A 14,404-nucleotide genomic window follows, 5' to 3' on the forward strand; every position below is an offset into this window, starting at 1 on the left:
GAAACTTCATATCATGTCTTTGGTAATCACCAAACAAAACAAAAGAAAAATATGGGGAGACACAGACCTAAATTAATTCAGACTGATAGGGGTGTAACCTGCTCTTAAACATCTCTACCCGTTGTTGGGTAGGGACCGTCTCTATATGTTGCCAACTTGTACTTCCCAAGCGATTAGTACAGTGCTCTGCACACAGTAAGCATTCAATAAATACTATTAAATGAATGAATGAGTCTCCAGGGAAGGGAATTTCATAACCTTCCTTAGTCTCTCAACTTCCCTTCCAAGACGCTTCCCTCAACTCATGGGGGTTCATCCACACAGCTAATCTAAATCCTTCCTGCTGCAATCTCAAACCATCCCCCAAGCACTTAGTACAGTGCTCTGCCCACAATAAGCACCCAAATATGACTGCCCATCCGCCAAGCTAGCTCTCTTCCTCCCTTCAAGGCCCTGCTGAGAGCTCACCTCCTCCAGGAGGCCTTCCCAGACTGAGCCCCTTCCTTCCTCTCCCCCTCGTCCCCCTCTCCATCCCCCCATCTTACCTCCTTCCCTTCCCCACAGCACCTGTATATATATATATATATGTTTGTACATATTTATTACTCTATTTATTCATTTATTTATTTTACTTGTACATATCTATTCTATTTATTTTATTTTGTTAGTATGTTTGGTTTTGTTCTCTGTCTCCCCCTTTTAGACTGTGAGCCCACTGTTGGGTAGGGACTGTCTCTATATGTTACCAATTTGTACTTCCCAAGCGCTTAGTACAGTGCTTTGCACATAGTAAGCGCTCAATAAATACGAATGATGATGATGATGATGATGATGACTGATATGTCCCGTTCTTCTGTTCTTACCATAGATGGGTGGTTTTCCTCACTCGCTTCCCTGCTTCCTGTCTCTTCCCTCTCCAGCCCATACTTCACTCTGCTGCTCAGGTCATTTTTCTAGAAAAAAGTTCAGTCCACATCTCCCCACTCCTCAGGAAACTCCAGTGGTTGGCCAGCCACTTCCGCATCCAACAGAAACTCCTCACCCTTGGTTTTAGGGCATTCAATTAGCTCTCCCTCTCCTTCCTTCCTTCTCTGATCTCCTACTCACCCCAAACTGTGTATTTGCCTTCTCTAATGCCAACATACTCACTGTACCCTGACTTTTTGATTTTCTTACCCTTAGACCTCATCCTCCCTCTGGCCTGGAACCCCCCCTCTCCCTTAAGAATCACACCTTCTCCAAAAACCATTTCCCCTATTCACCTCTGCACTTCCATTTTTCCCTATTAAGAACTTCTCATTATTAGCCCCACAGGACTTTTGAACATTTCCATTTCGCCTATCTGCAATTTATTTGAATGCCACCCCCTCCAGATTATAAATTCCTTGTGGGCAATAAATCAATGAATCAATCAATCATTTACTGAGCACTTAGTGGGTACCAAGCACTGTACTAAGCACTTAGCAGAATACAATATAACAGAGTTGGTAGACATATTCCCTGCCCACCGTGACTAGTCCCTTCTAGACTGTGAGCCTGTTGTTGGGTAGGGACCGTCTCTATAGGATGCCAACTTATACTTCCCAAGGACTTAGTGCAGTGCTCTGAACACAGTAAGCACTCAACAAATACGATTGAACAAATGAATGAGTTTACAGTCCAGAGGGAGAGGCGGACATTAATATAAATTCGTTTTTCATTCATTCAATTATATTTATTGAGTGCTTACTGTGTGCAGAGCACTGTACTAAGCTCTTAAAATACAGTATAACAGTAAAGACATTACCTGCCCACAGTGAAATTTTGGATACATGCATAAGTGCTGAGGGGCAGAGGGGTGCGTTAGTGGGGAAAAAAGGGCACGAATCGGGGCAATGCACAGAGGAGTGGGAGAAGAGGAGAGGAGGGTCAGAGAAGGCTTCTTGGAAGAGATGTGCCGTCAATAAGACTTTGAAGTTGGGGAGAATAATTGTCTGTCGGATAGGAGGAGGGAGGGCATTCCAGGCCAGATGCAGGATGTGGGCGAGAGGTTGGCGGTGAGACAGATGAGATCGAAATACAGTAAGCGCTCAATAAATGTGATTGAATGAATGAATGGATGAATAAATGAAAGTACTGTACTGGGCACTTGGGAGAGTAGACTACCTGTATATGTCTGTACAGATTTATTACTCTATTTTACTTGTACATATTTACTGTTCTATTTATTTTGCTAACGATGTGCATCTAGCTTTAATTCTATTTGCTTTGATGACTTGACACCTGTCCCCATGTTTTATTTTGTTGTCTGTCTCCCCCTTCTAGACTGTGAGCCCGTTGTTGGGTAGGGACCATCTCGATGTGTTGCCGACTTGTACTTCCCAAGCGCTGCTCTGCACAGAACTCGTTATCTTCCCACTTTTACCCTGTCCTTCCCGTGACTTGCCAGTCACAGTAGACAGCATCACCATCACAGTGCTCTGCCCACAGTAAGCGCTCAATAAATACGATTGAACGAATGAACAAATGAGCAGTTCGGCATTTGAAGAGCAAAGTTTGCAGGCTGGGTTGCAGCAGGAGAGTAGGGAGGTAAGGTGATGGAGTGTTTTAAAGCCGACGGTACGGAGTCCCTGTTTGCCGTACGGGTGGACGGGCAATCACTGGAGGTTCCTGAATCATGGGGAGAACTGGACTGAATGTTTTTTGTAGAAAAATGATCCAGGCAGCAGAGTGGAGGAGTATGTGGGGAGAGACGGGAGACAGGGAGGTCTGCAGTGAGGCTGATACTGTAATCAAAGGCAGGATAGGATAAGTGGCCAGATTAACTGCGGTAGCAGTTCGGATGGAGAGGAAAAGGCGGATGTTAGCGAAGTTGTGAAGGTTGAACCGACAGGATTTGGTAACAGCGAATGTGTAGATTGACTAAGAGAGATGAGACAAGGATAACACTAAGGTTACCGGCTTGTGAGACAGGAAGGATTCATTCATTCAATCGTATTTATCGAGCGCTTACTGTGTGCAGAGCACTGTACTAAGTGCTTGGGAAATACAAGTCGGCAACATATAGAGACGGTTCCTTATCCAACAATGGGCTCACAGTCTAGAAGGGGGAGACAGACAACAAAACAAAACTAGTAGACAGTTGTCAATACCGTCAGAATAAATAGAAATAAAGCTAGATGCACATCAGTAACAATAAGTATATACAAGTAAAATAGAGTAATAAATCTGTACAGACATATATACAGGTGCTGTGGGGAGGGGAAGGGGGTAGTGTGGGGGGATGGGGAGGGGAAGAGGAGAAAGGAGGCTCAGAGTGGGAAGGCCTCCTGGAGGAGGTGAGCTCTCAGTAGGGCTTTGAAGGGAGGAAGAGAGCTAGCTTGGCGGATGGGCGGAGGGAGGGCATTCCAGGTGAGGGGGAGGACGTGGGCTGGGGGTCGACAGCGGGACAGGCGAGAACAAGGCCCGGTGAGGAGATTAGCGGCAGAGGAGTGAAGGGTGCGGGCTGGGCTGGAGAAGGAGAGAAGGGAGGTGAGGTAGGAGGGGGCGAGGGGATGGTGGTGCCGTCTACTGTGATGGGAAAGTCACGGGAAGGACAGGGTAAGAGTGGGAAGATAAGGAGTTCTGTTTTGGACATGTTAAATTGGCGGTGATAGGAGGACATACAAGTAGAGGTGTCTTAAAGGCAGGAGGAAATGCGAGGCTACAGCGAGGATGAGAGATCAGGCTGGAGAGGGAGATGTAGGGTTTGTGCCTACTAACTCCATTCATTCGTTCAATCGTATCTATTGAGAGCTTACTGTGTGCAGAGCACTGGACTAAGCGCTTGGGAAGTACAAGTCAGCAACACATCGAGACGGTCCCTACCCAACAGTGGGCTCACAGTCTAGAAGGGGGAGAGACTGACAACAAAATAAAACATGTGGACAGGTGTCAAGTCGTCAGAACAAATAGAATTAAAGCTAGATGCACATCATTAACAAAATGAATAGAACAGTAAATATGTACAAGTAAAATAGAGTAATAAATCTGTACAGACATATACAGGTAGTCTACTCTCCCAAGTGCCTAGTACAGTAATTTCATTTATTCATTCTTTCATTCAATCGCATTTACTGAGCGCTTACTGTGTGCAGAGCTCTGTTCTGAGTGCTTAGGAAGTACAAATCGGCAACATACAGAGACGGTCCCTACCCAGCAATGGACTCACGGTCTAGAAGGGGGTGACAGACAACAGAACAAAACAAGTAGACAGGTGTCAATACCATCAGAATTGGCACACTGTAAGTGCTAAATCAATACCACTGATGGATTGGTCATCATTCTCCATGCACTCGTGGAATAGAGATTTCTGGAACACAGATGAGACAAATGACTCACGGTCTAGAAGGGGGTGACAGACAACAGAACTAAACAAGAAGACAGGTGTCAATACCATCAGAATTGGCACACTGTAAGTGCTAAATCAATACCACTGATGGATTGGTCATCATTCTCCATGCACTCGTGGAATAGAGATTTCTGGAACACAGATGAGACAAATGTAGAAAGTTAGCCTAACACGTTGACTGACAGGTGCCTAGCAGTTCTCTAATTTGTGAAGTTCCAACCTGCCAATTGATAACTTTCTTATTCATTCATTCATTCAATCGTATTTATTGAGCGCTTACTGTGTGCAGAGCACTGTACTAAGCGCTTGGGAAGTACAAGTTGGCAACATATAGAGACGATCCCTACCCAACAACGGGCTCACAGTCTAGAAGGGGGGGACAGACAACAAAACAAAACAAATTTCCTCAAGTACTGCACAATGGAGCCACAAATGAAGTTTTATGATTACCTCCTAGTTTTCCTCTGACAACATCCAAGGCTTCCTGGTACTTTCCCAAACGTTCCAGGATCATATAATACAGTTCAACTTCAGCTTCCGCCTTATCTATTCCCTCAGAAGCTTCTGACAATATTTTACAACAGAAGCACCCATCCAAGATCTGAAATTTGACAGCTTAGGCTAATCATGTCAAGTCTCGATGAAACTCATTTGAACGCAAGTGAACTGCAATTTTCGATGTTGAGACAAAATGATATTAGAATCTCAAACAAAACAAATTCCCACCAAGCAGGTACCACATTCACGCCTTAATCTGTGGTGAATCCCCAAATAAACAAGAGGTAACCTTGTATCTACCCCAGTGCTCAGAACAGTGCTTGGCACATAGTAAGCACTGAACAAACACCATTAAAAAAAAAACTTATTGCTTTCCCCCCAGGATTTAACCTACTACAGATTTGTGATGTTCCTCATTATGAGGCTAGCTCTGCCCCCATGGAAGGATAAAGTTATATTTCAAAAAAGCTGGCACCTAAAAAATGCAGGGGGATTTTAAATATACTGTACTTTCCAAACTGGTTGGTGGAGATGAGAAACCTCTCTTAAGACTTTGTGAACCAAAAATAATCACATTAATTCAGATTTCCAGTGTGGCTCAATGAGAAGAGATGTACATGTTACAATGCTCAGTGCTTAGAACAGTGCTCAGCACATAGCAAATGCTTAACAAATGCCATCATTGAAGCAGCGTGGCTCAGTGGAAAGAGCCCGGACTTTGGAGTCACAGGTGGTGGGTTCAAACCCCGTCTCTGCCAATTGTCAGCTGTGTGACTTTGGGCAAGTCCCTCCACTTCTCTGTGCCTCAGTTACCTCATTTATAAAATGGGGATTAAGACTGTGAGCCCCCCGTGGGACAACCTGATCACCTTGTAACCTCCCCAGCGCTTAGAACAGTGCTTTGCACATAGTAAGTGCTTATTAAATGCCATCATTACTATTATTATTATTATTCCCAAGATAAATTTTGGCCAAAATTATACACGATCTTCAAACCGATTGATTAGTTTTGAAATATATCTGGAAAATGGAAGCCCAGACTGGTTTTAGACCTAAATTTTGTTGGTATTATTCCATCTATCTCGCCGCCAACCTCTCGCCCATATCCTGCCTCTGGCTTGGAACACCCTCCCTCTTCATATCCACGGACGATCACTATCCCCGTCTTCCAAACCTTATCAAAAGCAAATCTTCTCCAAGAGACTTTCCCTGACTTTCCCTTCTTCCACTCCCTTCTGTGTCCCACTTGCACTAGGATTTTCCCCCTTTACTTACCCTCTCCCTCAGCCCCACAGACCTCGGGTACATCTCCGTAATTTATTTATATTAATGTCTCTAACCCCCTCTAGACTGTAAGCTTGTTGTGGGCAACGAATGTTGAGAGTATATTTTACTCTCCCCTGCACTTAGCACACTGCAAGCGGTCAATAAATATGATTAATCGATTGATCGATCGGCGATTTGCAGGAACAGACTCACGAGTTACGATTCTGTTTCCTTTAAGAGTGTGATTTTTCCGTCACCGTATTCCCCGATCACATTTTTAAAGGGTCTGTCTAGGGCCACGTCCCCAGTGAATATCAGGTTTTATTCAACAAAAACAATGTCAAAAGTCCTCTTCTAGTGAGCCAAGGCCCAGAACGTAGATTTGGACAAGGATTCCTGAGTTCTGTTCCTAGTGCTGCCTCTGTTCCCAGATAAGCCCTTCTCCTCTTTCTTGGAAATTTCCTTTGTAAGCATCTCTGAGGGAGGACATCAATCTATCTATTGAGGGCTTACTGTATGCAAAGCACTGAACGCTGTGATTTTACAGAATGGGGAAACAGTAGCCCAACAGAGCACCGGCTTTCCTAATACCACAAAATGAGCAAGAGATAGAGGAAAAAGAACTCTTTCTCTGGTGGGCAGTTCTTCAGCTCACGCTCTCTTAAGAAAGCAAAATCCTACTAAAACCTCCGTGAGCTTGGGTGGCACAGGAAGGTTGTTACGCTACGCTACTCCTTGATGCCGACAGGCACCAATTCAAAGGGGTCGGTGTTAGCCGTTGTTTATTCTACCTGCCCATTCAGCTGAAGTAGTATTTCCCTGAGATGTTTGAGGAAGTGTACTTGATCTGAACTATAGCCCGGGGAACGGCGTTTGGTGCACTCAAGTAAATTAAAATAGAAACTGAATTGAGGCCCCTAGAGTGAATGTAAAAATTATGGCATTTTTTAAGGACTAACTACTTCCACAGGCCGCGGTAGACACAAGGTTAGCAGATTGGACCCAATCCCTATCGCCGCCAACCTCTCGCCCACGATCTTCAAACCGATTGATTAGTTTTGAAATACATCTGGAATTTTAGACCTAAATTTTGCTGGTATTATTCCATCTATCTCGCCGCCAACTGCTCGCCCATATCCTGCCTCTGGCTTGGAACACCCTCTCTCTTCATATCCACAGACGATCACTATCCCCGTCTTCAAAACCTTATCAAAAGCATATCTTCTCCAAGAGACTTTCCCTGACTTTCCCTTCTTCCACTCCCTTCTGTGTCCCACTTGAACTGGGATTTTCACCCTTTACTCGCCCTCTCCCTCAGCCCCACAGCCCTCGGGCACATCTCTGTTATTTATTTATATTAATGTATCTATCCCCCTCTGGACAAGGGCAAGGAATGTTGTCTACCAACTGTTATACTTTACTCTCCCCTGCACTTAGCACACTGTAAGCAGTCAATAAATATGATTAATTTATTCATTTATAGAGGGCTCACCATCTATTTTCTCCTTGTTTTACAAATGAGGAAACTGCGATCTGGAGGGAGTTCAGGGATTCACCTAAAAGTCACACAACAGGACAGTGGCAGAGCTGGGACGTAAACCTGGCTCGGTGGACTCTGAGCCCCCGCTCTTTCCACTAGGCCAGACTGCCTCCTCCAGCCCATCACATGGGAGTAGGAAGAAGAGTGTAGGAAGAAGAAGAAGTAGGAAGAAGAGAAGGAAGAAGAGGAAAGAGCATGGGCCTGGAAATCAGAAGACCTGGATCCTAATCCCAGTTCCACCACTTCGCTCTGTGGCCTTGGATGCGTTTCTTGATTTCTCCGTGTGTCAACTGCCATATTTATAAAGTGGGGATTAAGCCTGTGTCCAACCTGATTTGCTTGTATCTATCCCGGCGCTTAGCCCAGTGCCTGCCACCTAATAAATGCTTAATACCATTAAAAATAAAAGTGGGGAGAGGGGGTTTGACCTGTCTGGTAGTTTCCAGTGTTAGATGTGGGACAGGATAGGCAAGGCATGTGGGGTCTTTGTCCCCTGGGACCCTGAAGTGGGTGCCAAAGCTATCCTACCCTTGGAAAACACCCATTTGGGGCTAGGCAAGTGGGGTCTTTGTCCCCCACAGCCCAGAAGGAGGCCCAAAGCTACCCTATTATTATTATTAATTGTCGTCGAGTCGTTTCCGATTCACAGCGACTCCATGGATATACTTTTTCCAGAACATGCTGTCTTCCACCATAATCCGCAACCTTTCTAACGGTTCTTCTGATATCATCGTGATGGTTTCTATCCATCTAGCTGCTGGTCTGCCTCTTCCTCGTTTTCCCAGGACTTTCCCTAGCAATACTGTCCTTTCCGGAGAATCAGTCCTCCTGATTACATGTCCAAAATATGCTAACCTAAGTCGAGTTATCTGGCCTTCCAAAGACCACTTGAGTTTAATCTGCTCTAAAATCCATCTGTTTGTATTTTGGGCAATCTGTGGTATTCACAAAAGCCTTCTCCAACACCACATTTAAAAGAATCGATGTTCTTTCTAGCCTACCCCCTCGGAAGACACCCATCTAGGGCAAAGCAAGCGTGGTCTTTGTCCCCAGGTGCCCTGAAAGGGGCACCAAAGCTACCCTAATCCCTTGGAAAACACCCATCTAGGGCAAGGTAAGTGGGTTCTTTGTCCCCTGGAACACTGAAGTGGGTGCCAAAGCGATCCTACCCTTGGAAAACACCCATTTGGGGTACGGCAAGTAGGGTCCTTGTCTGCCAGAGCCCAGAAGGAGGCCCAAAGCTACCCTATTATTATTATTAATAATTGTCATCGAGTCGTTTCTGATTCATAGCGACTCCATGCATGTACTTTCTCCAGAACGTCCCATCTTCTGCCATAATCCACAACCTTTCTAATGGTTCTTCCGTTATCATCGTGATGGTCTCTATCCATCTAGCTGCTGGCCTGCCTCTTCCTCGTTTTCCCAGGACTTTCCCTAGCAATACTGTCCTTTCCAGAGAATCAGTCCTCCTGATTACGTATCCAAAATATGCTAACCTAAGTCGAGTTATCTGGCCTTCCAAAGACCACTTGGGTTTAATCTGCTCTAAAAATTCATCTGTTTGTTTTTTGGGCAATCTGTGGTATTCACAAAAGCCTTCTCCAACACCACATTTAAAAGAATCAATGTTCTTCTAGCCTACCCCCTTGGAAGACACCCATCTAGGGCAAAGCAAGCAGGGTCTTTGTCCCCAGGTGCCCTGAAAGGGGCACCAAAGCGACCCTAATCCCTTGGAAAACACCCATCTAGGGCAAGGTAAGTGGGTTCTTTGTCCCCTGGAACACTGAAGTGGGTGCCAAAGCCATCCTACCCTTGGAAAACACCCATTTGGGGCACAGCAAGTGGGGTCCTTGTCCCCCAGAGCCCAGAAGGAGGCCCAAAGCTACCCTATTATTATTATTAATAATTGTCATCGAGTCGTTTCTGATTCATAGCGACTCCATGCATATACTTTCTCCAGAACGTCCCGTCTTCTGCTATAATCCGCAACCTTTCTAACGGTTCTTCCGTTATCGTCGTGGTGGTCTCTATCCATCTAGCTGCTGGCCTGCCTCTTCCTCATTTTCCCAGGACTTTCCCTCGCAATACTGTCCTTTCCGGAGAATCAGTCCACCTGATTACGTGTCCAAAATACGCTCACCTAAGTCGAGTTATCTGGCCTTCCAAAGACCACTTGGGTTTAACCTGCTCTAAAATCCATCTGTTTTGTTTTTCGGGCAATCCGGGGTATTCACAAAAGCCTTCGCCAACACCACATTTCAAAAGAATCGATGTTCTTTCTAGCCTAGTCCCTCGGAAGACACCCATCTAGGGCAAGGCAAGCGGGGTCGTTGTCCCCTGGGACACTGAAATGGGTGCCAAAGTTATCCTACCCTTGGAAAACACCCATTTGGGGCAAGGCAAGTGGAGTCTTTGTTCTCAGGTGCCCTGAAAAGGGCACCAAAGCTACCCTACCCGCTTGGAAAATACCCATTTGCGGCAAGGTAAGTGGGTTCTTTGTCCCCTGGAACAACTGGAGGCCTTCCCAGACTGAGCCCCCTCCTTCCTCTCCCCCACCTTACCTCCTTCCCCTCCCCACATCACCTGCATATATGTATATATGTTTGTACGGATTTATTACTCTGTACATATTTATTCTATTTATTTTATTTTGTTAATATGTTTCGTTTCGTTGTCTGTCTCCCCCTTCTAGACTGTGAGCCCACTGTTGGGTAGGGACCGTCTCTAGATGTTACCAACTTGGACTTCCCAAGCGCTTAGTCCAGTGCTCTGCACACAGTAAGCACTCAATAAATACGACTGAATGAATGAATGAATGAATATAGTGCCTGACACCTAGTATGTGCTTAACAAATACCATTATCATTATCATTAGTAGTATTAGTATTAGTATTATCATCTTGCATCCAGTCCAGCGCTTAGTATAGTGTCTGGCACATAATAATAATAATGGCATTTATTAAGCGCTTACTATGTGCAAAGCACCGTACTAAGCGCTGAGCACTGTACTAAGTGCTGGGCACTGTACATAATAAGCCCTTAACAAACGTTATTATTATTTATTATTATTATCTTTATTATCCTTATTATCATTATTTGCTTGTATCCACTCCGGCGCTTAGTATAGTGCCTGGCACCTATTAAGCACTTAACAAATACTATTATTATTTATTATTATTATCATTATTATCTTTATTATCCTTTTATCATTATTTGCTTGTGTCCACTCCAGCGCTTAGTATAGTGCCTGGCACATAGTTAGCACTTGACAAGTACTATTATTATTATTATTATTATCATCATTATTATTATTATTATCATCTTGCACCCACTCCAGCACTTAGTATAGTGCCTGGCACCTGGTAAGCACTTAACAAATACTATTATTATTTATTATTGTTATCATTATTATCTCTATTATCCTTTTATCATTATTTGCTTGTATCCACTCCAGCACTTAGTATAGTGCCTGGCACCTAGTAAGCGCTTAACAAATACTATTACTATTTATTATTATTATCATTATTATCCTTTTATCATTATTTGCTTGTATCCACTCCAGCGCTTATTATAGTGTCTGGCACATAGTGAGCGCTTAACAAATACCATTATTATTAGTAGTAGTAGTATTATCATCTTGCATCTACTCCAGCGCTTAGTATAGTGTCTGGCACCTACTAAGCACTTAACAAATACCATTATTATTATCACTGTTATCCTTATTATCATTATTTGCTTGTATCCACTCCAGCGCTTAGTATAGTGCCTGGCACCTAATAAGCGCTTAACAAATACTATTATCATTTATTATTATTATCATTATTATCTTTATTATCCTTTTATCATTGTTTGCTTGTACCCACTCCAGCGCTTAATATAGTGCCTGGCACCTAGTACGCAGTTAACCAATGCTATTGTACTTATTATTATCATTATTATCTTTATTATCCTTTTATCATTATTTGCTTGCACCCACTCCTGCGCTTAGTATAGTGCCTGGCACCTAGTACGCAGTTAACCAATGCTATTGTACTTATTATTATCATTATTATCTTTATTATCCTTTTATCATTATTTGCTTGCACCCACTCCTGCGCTTAGTATAGTGCCTGGCACCTAGTACGCAGTTAACCAATGCTATTGTACTTATTATTATCATTATTATCTTTATTATCCTTTTATCATTATTTGCTTGCACCCACTCCTGCGCTTAGTATAGTGCCTGGGACCTAGTAACCACTTAACAAATATCATTATTATTAGCAGTATTAGTATAATCATCTTGCATCCACTCCAGCGCTTAGTATAGTGCCTGGCACCTAGTGAGCACTTAATACCATTATTATTATTATCATCGTTATCCTTATTATCATTATTTGCTTGTATCCACTCCAGCGCTTAGTATAGTGCCTGGCACGTAGCGTGCGCTTCACAAATACCATTATTATCATTAGTAGTAGTAGTATTATCATCTTGCATCCACTCCAGTGCTTAGTATAGTGCCTGGCACCTAGTAAGTGCTTAACAAATACTATTATTATTTATTATAATTATCATTATTATATTTATTATCCTTATTATCATTATTTGCTTGTATCCACTCCAGCGCTTAGTATAGTGTCTGGCACCTAGTAAGCGCTTAACAAATACCATTATCATTATTATTATTAGTGTTAGTATTATAATCCTGCAACCACTGCAGAGCTTAGTATAGTGCCTGGCACATAGTAAGCATTTAACAACTACCATTATTATTATTATTAGTAGTAGTATTATCATCTTGCATCCACTCCAGCGCTTAGTACAGTGCCTGGCACCTAGTAAGCACTTAACAAATACTATTATTATTTATTATTATTATCATTATTATCTTTATTATCCTTTTAATATTATTTGCTTGTATCCACTCTGGCTCTTAGTATAGTGCCTGACATCTAGTAACCACTTAACAAATACCATTATCATTATTATTAGTAGTGTTAGTGTTAGTATTATCATCTTGCATCCACTCCAGTGCTTAGTATAGTGCCTGACACCTAGTAAGCACTTAACAAATACCATCATTATTATTAGTAGATTATTATTATCTTGCATCCACTCCATCGCTTAGTATAGTGCCTGACACCTAGTAAGTGCTTAACAAATACTATTATTATTTATTATTATTATCTTTATTATCCTTTTACCATTATTTGCTTGCATCCATTCCAGTGCTTAGTATAGTGCCTGACACCTGGTATGTGCTTAACAAATACTATTATTATTTATTATTATCATTATTATCTTTATTATCCCTATTATCATTATTTGCTTGCATCCATTCCAGCGCTTAGTATAGTGCGTGACACCTGGTATGCGCTTAACAAATACTATTATTATTTATTATTATCATTATTATCTTTATTATCCCTATTATCATTACTTGCTTCCATCCACTCTGGCACTTAGTATAGTGCCTGGCACCTAGTAAGCGCTTTACAAATACCATTATCATTATTATTAGTAGTATTAGTATTAGTATTATCATCTTGCATCCAGTCCAGCACTTAGTATAGTGCCTGACACCTAGTAAGTGCTTAACAAATACGATTACTATGTATTATTCTTATCATTCTTATCTCTATTATCCTTATTATCATTATTTGCTTGCATCCACTCCGGCGCTTAGTATAGTGCCTGACACCTAGTAAGTGCTTAACAAATACGATTATGATGTATTATTATTATCATTCTTATCTTTATTATCCTTATTATCATTATTTGCTTGCATCCACTCCGGCGCTTAGTATAGTGCCTGGCACCTAGTAAGCGCTTAACAAATACGATTATTATGTATTATTATTATCATTATTATCTTTATTATCCTTATTATTTGCTTGCATCCACTCCGGCGCTTAGTATAGTGCCTGACACCTAGTAAGCGCTTAACAAATACGATTACTATGTATTATTATTATCATCATTATCTTTATTATCCTTATTATCATTATTTGCTTGCATCCACTCTGGCGCTTAGTATAGTGCCTGGCACCTAGTAAGCGCTTAACAAATACGATTACTACGTATTATTATTATCATCATTATCTTTATTATCCTTATTATCATTATTTGCTTGCATCCACTCTGGCGCTTAGTATAGTGCCTGGCACCTAGTAAGTGCTTAACAAATACGATTATGATGTATTATTATTATCATTATTATCTTTATTATCCTTATTATCATTATTTGCTTGCATCCACTCCACCGCTTAGTATAGTGCCTGGCACCTACTAAGCGCTTAACCAACACCCTTATTATTATTACATTATTATTATTAAATACCATCATTATTATTATTATTATTGCTGCTAGCTTGTATGTTGCCACTTGTACTTCCCAAGCGCTTCATACAGTGCTGTGCACACAGTAAGCGCTCAATAAATGTATATATGTATACATGTATGTATATGTAAAAATGTATACATGTTTGTACGTATTTATTACTCTATTTATTTTCCTTGTACATATTTATTCTGTTTTATTCTGTTAATATGTTTTGTTTTGTTGTCTGTCTCCCCCTTCTAGACTGTGAGCCCACTGTGGGGTAGGGACCGTCTCTAGGTGTTGCCAAATTGTCCTTCCCAAGCGCTTAGTACAGTGCTCTGCACACAGTAAGCGCTCAATAAATACAATTGAATGAATGAATGAATGAATGAATGAATGAATGAAGAGTGGATATTGACTCCAG

This window comes from Tachyglossus aculeatus, chromosome 21, assembly GCF_015852505.1.
Source record: "Tachyglossus aculeatus isolate mTacAcu1 chromosome 21, mTacAcu1.pri, whole genome shotgun sequence".
In the NCBI taxonomy this organism is placed as follows: domain Eukaryota; kingdom Metazoa; phylum Chordata; class Mammalia; order Monotremata; family Tachyglossidae; genus Tachyglossus; species Tachyglossus aculeatus.